Source organism: Gossypium hirsutum, chromosome A08 (assembly GCF_007990345.1).
Source record: "Gossypium hirsutum isolate 1008001.06 chromosome A08, Gossypium_hirsutum_v2.1, whole genome shotgun sequence".
Classification (NCBI taxonomy): domain Eukaryota; kingdom Viridiplantae; phylum Streptophyta; class Magnoliopsida; order Malvales; family Malvaceae; genus Gossypium; species Gossypium hirsutum.
This window is the reverse complement of record NC_053431.1, coordinates 13964750-13979236: the sequence shown is the minus strand read 5'-3', so window position 1 is coordinate 13979236 and position 14487 is coordinate 13964750. Positions and strand designations below refer to the sequence as shown.

Sequence of the window (14487 nt, the reverse complement as noted above, 5' to 3'; positions counted from 1 at the left end):
TTCTCTTGATAATCGATCTTGAAAAGTGGCAAAACCCTAGATATGTCTTCCTTGAAATTTTCAGCCAAGCATGAAGAAGATGGACTAAATTTTGGCTTGATTTTTGGTTTTTAATTCATTGAATTACCAAATGACTAAAATGCCCTTTTCTCAATACACTAAAACTCTCTTACCTTATGTCTATTTTTGTCCAACTTAAAGTAAAATGTTCCAATTACCATCTAAGGACCTTCAATTTAAAATTTCATAACAATTAGACACCTCTAGCATGTAGAACTCAACTTTTTCACTTTTTACAATTTAGTCCTTTTGACCAAACTGAGTGTGCAGATGTCAAAAATTTTCGAACGAAATTTTCACAGAATTATTCCAAAAAATTGTAGACCATGAAAATGTAATAAAAACAAGTTTTACAACATCGAATTCGTGGTCCCGAAACTATTGTTCCGTTTAGGCCTAAAATCAGGCTGTTACAACTCTCCCCCTTTAATGATTTTCATCCCGAAAAATCTTACCAGAAAATAGGTTTGGGTACTATTTTCTCATAGCCTCCTCGGGTTCCCATGTAGCCTCTTAAACCCCATGTCGTTGCCATAACACCTTCACTAGGGCTATACTCTAATTTCTCAACTGTTTGACTTCTAGAGCAAATATCTTGATCAGTTCTTCACCATACGTCATATCCAGTCGAATCTCAATCTCTAATAGAGAAATCACATATGAGGGTTCTAATCGATAATGACACAACATTGACACATGAAACACATTATGAATCTTTTCCAACTCTATCGGTAAAGATAGCCGATATGCCACTGGCCTTATTCTTTCAATAACCTCATACAGCCCAATGAAACGTGGACTCAACTTGTCGTTACGGCCAAATACTTTATGACCAACCTGAAACTCAATCTCTTTTCTTTTCAAATCTACATACGACTTTTGTCGATATGAAGCTACTCTCAAGCAATCACGTATTACCTTTACTTTTTCTTCGGTTTCTCTGACCAATTCAACCCCGTGAATCTATTTCTCACTAAGCTTTATCCAATACAAGGATGTTCGGCACTTGTGGCCATACAATGCCTCATAAGGTGCCATCTTTATACTCGACTGAAAACTGTTGTTATAAGCAAATTCAACCAACGGTAGATATTTTTCCCAACTACCCTCGAATTCCAGAACACAACATCGGAGCATATCGTCAAGTACCTAAATCATTCTTTTAGACTGATCTTCGGTTTGCAGATGAAATGCGGTACTAAAGTTCAACTTCGTACCCAAAGCTTCTTGCAGCTTCTTCTAAAACCTCGGATCTCTATCCGAAATAATAGACATAGGCACTCTGTGCAATCTCACAATCTCCAAAATGTACAATTCGGCTAACTTATTAAGTGAGTAATCCGTACGCACCGGTATAAAATGAGCCGATTTCGTCAGTCTATCAACCCCAACCCATACGAAATCTTTCTTTTTTGGAGTCAAAGGCAAACCTATTACGAAATCCATCATAATCCTATCCCATTTCCACTTGGGTACCATAACTGGCTGAAGTGAACCCGAAGGCACTTGGTGTTCGGCTTTCACTTGTTGACAAATCAAACACTTGGAAAGAAATTTTAAAAGATCTTGTTTCATACTTGACCACCAATATAATTTTTTCAAATCATTATATATTTTTGTACTACTCGGATGCACAGATAAATAACTATTATGTGCTTTGTGAAGAATTTTCTGAATAAGTTCATCATTTTTCGGTACACAAATTCTTCTTCAGAATATCAAACAATCATCAGATCTGATATGAAAATCTGAGTCACTACCTAATTCACAATGAACTCTTTTGGCTTGCAAATCACTGTCACATTTCTGAGGTTCAAAAATTTGCTGAAGAAATAATGGTCTAGCTCTCAACTCAGCTAGAATTGAACCGTTATCAAACAAAGTCAACCGTGTATTCATCACTCTCAAAGCAAACAAAGTCTTTCTACTCAATGCATCTGCAACTACGTTTGCCTTACCATGGTGGTAATCAATTACCAGCTCATAATCCTTCAATAACTCGAGCCATCTCCGTTGTCGCAAGTTCAAATCTTTCTGAGTCATCAAGTATTTTAAGCTCTTATGATCAGAAAAGACATGACATTTCTCACCGTACAAATGATGTCTCCAAATTTTTAAAGCAAACACAATGACGGCTAATTCCAAATCATGCATCAGATAATTCTTCTCATGCGGTTTCAATTGTCTCAAGACATAAGCTATCACTTTGCCCTATTGCATCAACGCACAAACTAATCCATTCAGTGGCGCGTCGCCACAAATTACAAACTCCTTTCCCGGCTCATGTTGTACTAAAACCGGTGCCTCAGTCAATAATGCTTTCAACTTCTCGAAACTTTGCTGAAATTTTTCAGACAATTCAAATTTAACATCTTTTTGCAATAACTTGGTCATAGGAGTAGCAATCATCGAGAATCCTTGGAAAAATTTTCGGTAATAACTGGCTAAGCCCAAAAAGCTTCTAACTTTAGATACATTTCTCAGCGGTTTCTAATCGACAATAGTGGAAATCTTACTTGGATAAACTCGAATACCATCACCTGAAACTATATGTCCCAAAAATTCAACTTCTCGGAGCCAAAACTCACTCTTACTGAATTTAAGAAACAACTATTTATCTCTCAAAGTCTACAATACAATTCTTAAGTCCTCGGCATGCTCGAACTCGTCTCGAGAATAAATCAGAATGTCGTTGATAGACATAACCACAAATTTGTCCAAATACGGTCGAAAAATTCTATTAATCAAGTCCATAAAAAGAGCAGGTGCATTTTGATGTGATGTGAATCGTGATAAGTTTTATAATTTATGAATGTCCGTTCTCGAAAACTAACTATTATCATGACAAAGGCAAGTGCACCTTATCGAACAGTAGTATAGCTTATGGTAAGACTGGGATGTCGAACCCAAAGGAACTAAAAGTACTAGTATTAACTTTCTTTTTATTATCTAGCCTAAAAATAAAGCGGTTTGTTTTGTCTAAACTAATTACTAAACTAAGAATGCACAGGAAGTAAATTGGGGAATAACTTTTGGGAAAACTGAATGATTTGGACAATACCTAAGGGAAAAATCCACATAGACTTCACTTGTTATTGACTCTGAATCAGACGATTTATTCACTTGAATTGATCCGTAGAAATCCCTAAGTTATATTATTATCTCTCTTGAGACTAACAACATCTAACCCTAGGTTGATTAATTGAAATCTCTTTCTAATTAAAACCCCTAGTGTTGCATTAACTCGATCTATGGATTCCCTTATTAGGTTTCACCCTAATCTGGCAAAATTATGTCACTCTATCTCTAGGTGTGTAATCAACTCCGCGTAATTATGTTAGATCTACTCTTAGACAGGGACTTTTGCTCCTCTGAATAAGCACATCAATACTTGAATCAATATCCTGGAATATTAAAGCAAGAATTAAGAATTCATAATTAAGAACAAGTCAAATATTTATCATACAATTCAGATAATAATAACAAGATCAGTCTTAAGTTTCATTCCCCTTAGGTATTTAGGGGGTTTAGTTCATATTTATGAAAGAAAACATCTCAAAAGAATAATGATAACAAAACATAAAGAAAACCCAAGAGCTCTTGAGGGGAATTGAAGGGAGATCTTCAGTCTTGAAGGTGAATCCAGCTTCCGAGATGGATCAATCGGCTTTCCTCGAGTAATTCCTTGCCTTCTACTCCGTGTGTGTCCACTAATTCTCCTCTAGTGTGTTTAAATAGGCTTTAGAATGCCTAAAAGCCCTCAAGAGTGGCCTTTTCCAAATAGGACTAAACTTGGGCTCGACAGGGACACGCCCGTGTGCTATTTCTTCAATCCGTGTTCAAGGCTGTTAAATAGACACGACCATATGATCTTCTCGTGTAAGGAAGTCCAAGTCGTGTTAGAGCCTGTTAACACGACATGAGCGTGTGGTCTGTTCGTGTAAGGAAGTCCAGGCCGTGTTGATTTCCCACGTTGGCCCATTTTCTTCGTTTTTATCTCATTTCTCGTTCTTTTTATTCTCCTGTGCTCACCTAGGTATAAAAAATGAAGCACTCATTAGTCAATATGAAAAGTTATTACCATAGGCTTGCGTGAAAATCAAATCTCCACCACTATAAATTGAGATGATACATCAATCAAAAGGTCTTTAGTGGGTTGTAACGTGGCTTTGGTTAGAGGGTGTGGTCACAAGCTGAAAAAGGAAGTTAGAATCGAGATTGAATTGAAAAATTACCTAACTAGAAAAATAATTAATCATCAATTGAATACAAGTGAGCTTCTTCTCAGGATATGGAATTAAAAATTTACGCTCAAAAACAAAGAATTGCTACTAATATAAATGTATGTATTTTTTTTAGGAACAAGTCAAATAAGATAGGCTAGCTATCAAAAATAAAACATAGCTAAGCAATTTATTCAAATCAAATCTCGACAAAAATAGGGATTAAATTAATTTAGGGGATTTCAACAAGAATGGGTTATGGGTTAATATTGAGAGTAAATCAATTAATGGCTTGTTAGGCTCAAGGGGGTTCACTAAGGGTTAATTATGGAGGTAGGCTTTTATGGAGTGAGCGGGTTAAACCTAGGTGCCTTTATCATCTTAACATATCAAATCAAAGGTGTGGTATTGACATGCATAATCAAGCAAGTTCTAGAATAACAAATCAATATAGACGCACTCAAAGCAATAATAAAAGTGAGAATGAAAGAAATAGTAGATGCTCTAAATGCTCAAGATCTCACAAAAATTATGGCTTTTTGATGTTAAACTTGTGAATTTCAACTCAAGATAATACCTAAACTTGGGGAAACAACCTAAAAATTTTTAATTCTCAAAAAAATCAACTTATCATGCTTGATTCTCTAATTCCTTAAAGTTTAACAATCAATGCATAAATACATATGTTTTAATTTAAGACATATCAATAAAAATCATAAATTAATCAAAATTCATTCTAATAATGATATGAGAAGATTATTTGAGAATAAGACAAAATTCAGGGAGTTTTCTGCTAATGATATAAATATCCCCCCACACTTAAGATGTATATTGTCCTTAATGTGTAAAGATATCAGAAGAGAGAGGGAGAGAAGTGAAACTTCCTGAATGTTGAATAAAACCCTTGAATTGGAGGTATGGAGAATAATCGGCCAAGGCAATGATCAAATTGGAGGAGGATACTCTGGTGGTGGTAGAGGTTGGGTTCCACAACCACAGTGTCCAGCGAAGAGGTTGTCGTGGTGGTCGGGCAGGACATGGCAGTCGTGGAGAACCTTTTCCAGTGGAGTTTCAAGTTCCTAAGTGATGGTGAGCTTTGGAGCTTTTTATAACTGTGATAAAATCAAGAACTCTTTAGGAAATATAAAGAAGCATAATTACTCGTAATGAAATAGCCAAAACTATAAATTATTTAATAAAAATTATAAAACCTAAAAATGAAATAGTATTAAAGGAAAGAAAATAAAAAGTACTTAAAGAAGATAAATAAAGATAAAAGTGAAAATAAAAATAATAAATAAAAAGTCTTTAAACATCGTCATCGCCAGATGGTTCGCGAGGTGGTGGTGGCGATGAGATGTGAAGGTGTTGACAAATCTGATGTAGAGTAGCATCAATGTGATCAAAGAGCTGAAAACACTGCTGCTCAAATCAAGTAAGGAGCTCAGAGATGTTAGAGTATGAAGCAGCCGCATGAAATGCGCGATAAATGGGTGGTGGCTGAGATGGTGGGTCCTCGTGCTGTGGAGGGACATCATCAGTAATGTCCTCTGGGTCCTCCTCCTCTGCGGACTGGACCAAGCGGTACTAGGGAGGGTCAACTCCACGTCGTCGCTCGATCATCCTCATATGTAGCATACTTAAGATACCTTGTTGGGACATCTGACCAATGAGGGTGAGGGAAGATGCTTGCGCCACCGTGTTAAGGAGGTTGAAATACCGCACCAGGCGAGTCACATAAGGGTCGATAGATATGACTCCCTTCTTATGCCGCTCCGTCTGATGGCGAATGGCAAGGGCAATGGAATAGGCAAGGTCGAAGACGTGCTCGTTTGCCATACTCCATAAAAAGTAGGCATCATGAGTGTTGACGATGTCGGTGCTCTCTCGCCACCCGTCAGAGTGTGGGCCAAGATGGCGTGTAGGTATCGCAGGGATGGGGCGAGAGCCGATGCCTTGGAGTGACTAGGGTCGTAGGTGACTGAAGAAGGAACGAGGGCCCTCCAGCAGTTGGAGGGAGATAAGTGGATGTGGCGATGGAGTGTGTCAAAATCATCGTTGTCCATGAACTCCTTCGTATAGAGCCCCAAAGCGACACCGAACTCAGGTACACTCAACTGGCAGACTAAACTGCCGAGACGAAACTGGACCATTTTGGGATCATCGAACTCCGTCATAACTACTTGAAGATGGAAGGTCGAGGAGAGTTTGAGTGTGAGCTCGAGGTATGTTAGCTCGATGATCTCGAAAAGGAGCCCAGTCAACCAGTTGGATTTGTTCAAGTGCGGCCCAGTCAATGCAACGGCCCACACCTAAGGGTTGGGCCCGTAATATCTGAAATAGTTCCTCCTGCGATCTCGGTGGGAATTGGAAGAATGGGTGCTTGATCTTTGCTATAGGACCAGAGGATGATGCTGCTCTTTTCCTCTTTTTCGAGGTGGGGACAACGATTGTCTTGTCGCATGGATTCGACATAATATACCTGCAAGAGGAACTTAAATCTTAATGAATGTAAACGATAAAATATATTAACAAATCCAAAAAGGAGTTAACCATGAATTAAACTAACAAATGCAATCAAAAACTACTAACACTAGCAAGACTCAACAAAAAGCAATCAAACTTGATAGAGATTTTATGGTACATGGCAGAGTAATAGCAGGACTAAATTCAAAATGAACTAAATGAAAGTAACTAAGCCTGGTGAACTAAATCCTCAAAAAGGATGATATGACAAACAATTAGTAGCAAAAGAAATAAAAGGATAAAAATTAGAATTATCATGTTAGTAAGTGTCCAAAGGAAGTAATAGAGAAGAGAAAACCGTTAGTAGAGGAGTGGTGGCCGGAGGAGCGACGGTGTGATGGTGGGGAGCGGTTGAGGTCTGCCATGGGCGTGGGCGGTGTGCCATGTGGTGCGCAAGGGTGAGAAGAGGGGAGGAGTAAGAGAGAGAGGGGAGAAAAATGAAAGAGAAAAGAAAGCTAGGATGGCCGGTCTGCAGTGGGGGAGGGGTTACAGCGGCTAGGGTTTAGAGTTTTTGGGGAAGGGGATGATGAATAGTGAGGGGTATATATAGATATTGGGGCACACAGCCGTTCAGCCCGTGTGTTTCGTGATTTTTAAATTTGGGCGCGTCTGAAATTAGGCCCACGCCCTTGTTCGTTGGGAGTATTGGTGCACACGGCCGTGTCCTGTTTCATTCGCTTCTCCCACGCCTGTGTTGTTTTCATAGTCTCGAGCACGGGTGGTGGGCACGGGCGTGTCATACGTGAGTGTTAATTTCTCAATTTCAACCACGGCTTCTAAACACGGGTGTGGCGTACGACCGTGTTGTTTTGACAGTTTTGTCCACGGCCATATCTTACGGCCGTGGCAACGTATCGAATCCCGTGTTGGGAAAAATTTGGCTCTATTTTCACATGACTGTATCGCACGGCCGTGTTGCCTCTCGTGGTATGGGCACAGCCTAAAGCACGCCCGTGGGCCTGGCCGTGTGGTTCTGGAAAACCTGTGTTCAGTGATTCAGTTAATGAAGTAAATGTTAAAAACTAAAATTTAAAGAAGTTAACACCGTTAGTGCTCGTGTTGCCTCCCGAGAAGCGTTTATTTATAGTCTAAGCTTGACTTTCCTCTCTTGTTGTGTGGTCATGGTGGTGCAAGGAGTTTACACTCCTCATCCCTGCTATCAATTTTATCAAAATAAGGTTTTAGACGAGTACTATTTACCTTGAACGTACCGAATTTAGGATGAATTACCTCGACTAATCCGTATGGGAAAGTACTAAGTACCGTAAGAGGGATTTCTCCATTAAGTTCAAAGGTGGCAATCCGAGGGTCTGCTGCATCTAATAGTACTTTGTCTCCAACCTTAAGTTGATTTAGTGAAATATTGAGCTCGTCATGGCGTGGTTTTGATTTATCATGTGATCTTGGTTTCTATGTCCGCCACTCATCTAGTTCCTCGACCTGTAGCCTTCGTTCTTCATAGATGGGTCCTTTGTCGTTACTCGAACATGACTTAGGTGTGTTCTTTGAACGTGTTTCCTGCAAAGAAGGTTTCTCCACATGATCAATATTAGTAGTACGATTTATACAATCACCTTCGATATTTGATGTGTTACTTGAATTACGAGCTTGAAGAGTGATTGTTTCCTCACCCACACGAAGTGTGAGTTCACATGTACAAACATCAATTATAGTTCTAGCGGTTGCTAAAAAAGGCCTCCCTAAAATTAAAGGCACGTCACTATCCTTTTCTGTGTCTAGAACAACAAAATCAATTGAGAATATGAATTTATCAATTTTAACGAGTACATCTTCAATATCACCCCTAAGAAATTTGATTGTTTTGTCTGCTAACTGAATGCTCATCCTAGTTTGTTTGGGTTTCCCAAGACCTAGTTGTTTAAACATTTTATAAGGCATGACATTGATACTAGCCCCTAAATCAGCCAAAGCATTATTAACATCTAAACTACCAATTAAACAAGGAATCGTAAAACTCCCTGGATCTTTTAATTTGTTGGCCAACTTATTTTGTAGTATGGCTGAGCAAACTGCATTTAACTCCACATACGACGCTTCATCCAACTTCTGCTTGTTTGTTAAAATCTCCTTTAAGAATTTGACTGCGTTTGGCATTTGCGAAAGAGCTTCAATAGACGGTAAGTTAATATGTAATTTTTTTAATAATTTAAGGAATTTACTGAATTGTTCGTCTGTGCGGTCTTTCCTTGTTGCATTGGGGTATGGCACACAAGGTTTGTACTCTTTACTTACTGGTGTTTGTTCACAGTGGTCTACCTCACATTTGCTTTTACTTACCACAATTCCTTGCCTCGGTTCTGGTTCAGGTTCGACTAACCCTTCCTCATCTTGAATGGTAATTGCATTGAGCTATTCCCTTGGGTTAGATTCAGTGTTACTCGGCAAGCTACCTTGAGGTCATTCAGAAATCAATTTGGCGAGTTGGCCTATCTGAGTTTCGAGCCCTTGAATCAATGCTTGTTGATTCTTAAGTGCTATTTCGGTATTCTAAAAGTGAGTTTCTGACACCGAGATAAAATTTGTTAGCATTTCCTCAAGGCTTAGCTTCTTTTCCTGTTGGTAAGGTGGTTGTTGAAAATCGGAGGATGTTGTGGCCTTTGATTCCCTTGACCACCCCACGAGAAGTTGGGATGGTTCCTCCAACCTGCATTATATATGTTACTATATGGGTTATTTTGAGATCTAGAATTGTTATTACCCATATATTGAACTTGTTCCTCCTCGATACTAGGGTTGAAGGGTTGATATTCTGTGTATGTTCCTCCTCCATTTGAATCGCACCTCATCACTGGATGTACCTGAGTAGAACCACACAAACTGTCAATCTTTTTATTTAAGAGTTCTACCTGGTTAGATAGCATAGTAACCGCATCGAGGTTGAAAACACCGGCTGCTTTTGTCTGCTTTGTTCTCATGACTTGCCACTGATAGTTATTCAATGAAATCTCTTCAATAAATTCGTAAGCCACTTCAGGTGTTTTGTTATTGATAGTCCCACCAGCAGCTGCATCGATAAGTTGCCTTGTTGAGGGGTTCACGCCGTTGTTAAACGTTTGAACCTGCAACCATAAAGGTAACCCATGGTGAGGGCACCTTCTCAATAGGTCCTTGTATCTCTCCCATGCATCATAGAGTGTCTCTAGATCCATCTACATAAAAGAAGAGATATCGTTTCTCAATTTAGCCGTTTTAGCCGGCAAAAAATATCTAAGTAAAATTTTTTCGGTCATTTGTTCCCAAGTAGTGATTGACCCTCGTGGTAACGAGTGCAACCACTGTTTAGCTTTGTTCCTCAATGAAAAAGGAAACAACCGAAGGTGAATGGCATAATTAGAAACGCCATTGATTTTAAATCGCAAATCTCTAGGAAGTTCGCCAGATGAGCGTTTGGGTCCTCGTCTTGCAAACTATCAAACTGAACAAACTGTTGAATCATTTGAATTGTGTTAGGTTTAAGTTCAAAATTATTTGCAGCAACAGCAGGCCTAACTATACTTGACTCAGTTCCTATTAAAGTAGGCTTAGCATAATCATACATAGTGCGCCGAACAGGATTCTGATTTACTGGATCAACAGCAATCGCAAGAGGTAGCAGATTTTCTTGATTTTTAGCCATCTCCTTGGTTGTGGTGTGAATGTCATCCTCTTGCTCTTCCTTTGTAAATCTTAGGCTTCGCCTTATTTCTCTTCGATTTTTGGGACCTATGCGATCGATCTCACTATCAAAAGGTAATGGTCCCGACGGGTTTCTTCTAGTCATACACTATAAAAACCTGCCAGAAGCGAATAAATGAAAAATTAGAAAGGAAAATAAAAATTTAAATTACAATAAAAGTAAAATGGCTAAAGTAATAAAAATCGAGTGTTCCTAATATCTTAGTTCCCCAGCAATGGCGCCAAAAACTTGATGTGATGTGAATCGTGATAAGTTTTATAATTTATGAATGTCCGTTCTCGAAAACTAACTATTATCATGACAAAGGCAAGTGCACATTATCGAACAGTAGTATAGCTTATGGTAAAACCGGGATGTTGAACCCAGAGGAACTAGAAGTACTAGTATTAACTTTCTTTTTATTATCTAGCCCAAAAATAAAGGGGTTTGTTTTGTCTAAAATAATTACTAAACTAAGAATGCACAGGAAGTAAATTTGGGAATAGCTTTTGGGAAAACTGAAAGATTTGGACAATATCTAAGGGAAAAATCCACATAGACTTCACTTGTTATTAACTCTGAATCAGACGATTTATTCACTTGACTTGATCCATAGAAATCCCTAAGTTATATTATTATCTCTCTCGAGACTAACAACATCTAACCCTAGGTTGATTAATTGAAATCTCTTTCTAATTAAAACCCCTAGTGTTGCATTAACTCGATCTATGGATTCCTTTATTAGGTTTCACCCTAATCTGGCAAAATTATGTCACCCTATCTCTAGGCGTGCAATCAACTCTACTTAATTATGTTAGATCTACTCTTAGACAGGGACTTTTGCTCCTCTGAATAAGCACATCAATACTTGAATCAATATCCTAGAATATTAAAGCAAGAATTAAGAATTCATAATTAAGAACAAGTCAAATATTTATCATACAATTCAGATAATAATAACAAGATCCGTCTTAGGTTTCATTCTCCTTAGGTATTTAGGGGGTTTAGTTCATATTTATGAAAGAAAACAACTCAAAAGAATAACGATAACAAAACATAAAGAAAACCCAAGAACTCTTGAGGGGAATTGAAGGGAGATCTTCAGTCTTGAAGGTGAATCCGGCTTCTGAGATGGATCAATCAGCTTTCCTCGAGTAATTCCTTGCCTCCTACTCCGTGTGTGTCCTCTAATCCTCCTCTAGTGTGTTTAAATAGGCTTTAGAATGCCTAAAAGCCCTCAAGAGTGGCCTTTTCTGAATAGGACTAAACTTGGGCTCGACAGGGACACGCCTGTATGTGATTTCTTCAATCTGTGTTCAAGGCTGTTAAATAGACATGGCCGTGTGATCTTCCCGTGTAAGGAAGTCGAAGCCGTGTTAGAGCCTATTAACATGACACGGGTGTGTGGTCTACCCGTGTAAGGAATTCAGATAAATCGTAATGTATACATATTTCTATCCTATGCTTAGCACATTTGATGGATGATTTTTCCTTAAAATTGGTGAATTCAAAGCTTCTAATGACTTAATTTGATGTTTTATACTTAGGTGAGCATAAAAGAGTGAAAAGAATGAGAAACAGGCCAAAAACGGAGAAAATGGGCCAACATACGAAATCAACATGGCCTGGACTTACTCACACAGGTAGATCACATGCCCGTGCCCATTTAACAACCTTGATCATGGCCTTAAGCAATCGCACATGGGCGTGTCACACGGGCATGTCTCTACCGAGCCCAAGTTTAGTCCAATTCGGAAAAGGCCAATTTTGAGGGCTCTTAGGCATTCCAAAGCCTATAAATACACCCTAGAAGAGGAGAAGAGGGGGGACGCAGAGGAGGAAGCAAGGAATTGCTCAAGGGAAGCCGATCGATCCATCTCAGAAGCCGGATTCACCATCATGACGAAAGATCTCCCTTCAAATTCCCTCAGGAGTTTTGGGTTTTCTTATGTTTTGTTATTTTGATTCTTTTGAGATGTTTTCTTTCATTAGTATAAACTAAAACCCCTAAATACCTAAGGGGGATGAAACCGAAGACGCATCTTGTTATTATTATCTGAATTGTATGATAAATATTTGACTTGTTCTTAATTATGTGTTCTTAATTCTTGTTTTGATATTCCGGGATATTGATTCAAGTTAAGCTCTTATTCAAAGGAGGAATAGACCCTGTCTAAGAGTAAATTTGTCATAATTAAGCGGAGTTGGTTGCACGCCTAGAAATAGGGTGACAAGATTTTATCGGATTAGGGTGAAACCTAATAAGGGGATCCATAGATCGAGTTAATGCAACCCTAGGGCATTAATTGAAAAGAAATTTCAATTATTCAAACTAGGGTTAGACGTTGTTAGTTTCGAGAGAGATAATAATATAACTTAGGGGTCTCTACGGAACAAGTTGAATGAATAAATCGTCCGATTCAAAGTCAAATAACAAGTGAAGTCTAGGTGGATTTTTCCTTAGGTATTGTCTTAATCAATCGAGTTTTCCAAAAAGTATTTTCCCCAAATTTCTTTTCTGTTATTTCTTAGTTTAGTTAATTAGTTAGATAAACAAAACCCTTTTATTTTTTAGGCTAGATAATAAAATGAAAGTTGATACTAGTACTTTTAGTTCCTTTGGGTTCGATAATCCGGTCTTGCTAAAGCTATACTACTGTTCGATAGGTACACTTACCTTCATCGTGATAATAGTTAGTTTCAAGAACGATTCATTATAAATATTTAAAACCTATCACGAATATCACGTATCAAGTTTTTGGCACCGTTTCCGGGGAACTAAGATATTAGGAACACTCGATTTTTATTACTTTAGCCATTTACTTTTACTGCAATTTAAATTTATATCTAACTTTTATTACTAATTCTTCTTTTCCCCTTTTTCTGGAAGGTTATTATAGTTTATGACTAGAAGAAACCCGTCAGGACCATTACTTTTGACAGTGTGATTGATCACAGAGTTCACAAAAACCAAAGAGAAATAAGGCGAAGCTTAAGATACACAGAGAACGAGCAAGAGGACGATATTCAAACCACAACCGAGGAGATGGCTGAAAACCAAGAAAATCCGCTACCTCCTGCGATTGCTGTAAATCAGAATCTTGCTTCACGCACTATGTATGATTATGCTAAACCTAATTTAACAGGAACTGAGTCAAGTATAGTTAGACCTGCTATTGCTGCAAATAATTTTGAACTGAAACCTAACAGAATTCAAATGACACAACAGTTTGTTCAGTTTGATGGTTTGCAGGACGAAGATCCCAATGCTCACTTGGAAAATTTCCTAGAATTTTGAGATACCTTTAAAATTAATGGCATTTCTGATGACGCCATCCGCCTTCGGTTGTTTCCCTTTTCGTTGAGGAACAAAGCTAAACAGTGGTTGAACTCGTTACCACAAGGGTCAATTACTACTTGGGAACAATTGACCAAAAAGTTTCTATTAAAATACTTTTTGCCGGCTAAAACGGATAAATTACTTAATGATATCTCTTCTTTTGTGCAGATGGATTTAGAAACACTCTACGATGCATGGGAGAGATACAAGGACCTTTTGAGAATGTGCCCTCACCATGGGTTACTGCTTTGGCTACAGGTTCAAACGTTTCATAATGGGCTGAATCCTTCGACTTGGCAGATGATTGATGAAGTCGCTGGAGGAACCATCAATAATAAGACACCTGAAGATGCCTATGAATTTATAGATGAGATGTCATTGAATAACTATCAGTGCAAGTCATGAGGAGAAAGCCAAAAAAAACAGCCGGCGTTTATAATGTCGATTCGGTCACCATGCTCTCTAATCAGGTAGAACTCTTGAATAAGAAAATTGATGGTTTTCTTAGTTCTTCAAAGGTTCACCCAGTAATGCAGTATGAAGAAAATGGAGGTGGATCGAGCAATTCAGAATACCCACTTTATGGCCACAACATGGAGAATGAGCAGTTAAATTACATGGGTAATAATCCTCGATCTCAAAACAATCCTTATAGCAATACT

At 38.4% G+C, this 14487-nt stretch overlaps 2 non-coding genes across 2 annotated transcripts; one reads left to right on the top strand and one right to left on the bottom strand.

Moving 5' to 3' along the window:
• Positions 1–9905: 9905 nt before the first annotated feature.
• Positions 9906–10012, top strand: LOC121205594 (small nucleolar RNA R71). Its single transcript, XR_005900670.1, has one exon. It is a non-coding gene; the product is annotated as a small nucleolar RNA R71 (small nucleolar RNA).
• Positions 10013–13960: 3948 nt separating this feature from the next.
• On the bottom strand, positions 13961–14067 carry LOC121205886 (small nucleolar RNA R71). Its single transcript, XR_005900959.1, has one exon. It is a non-coding gene; the product is annotated as a small nucleolar RNA R71 (small nucleolar RNA).
• Between the last annotated feature and the right edge of the window lie 420 nt (positions 14068–14487).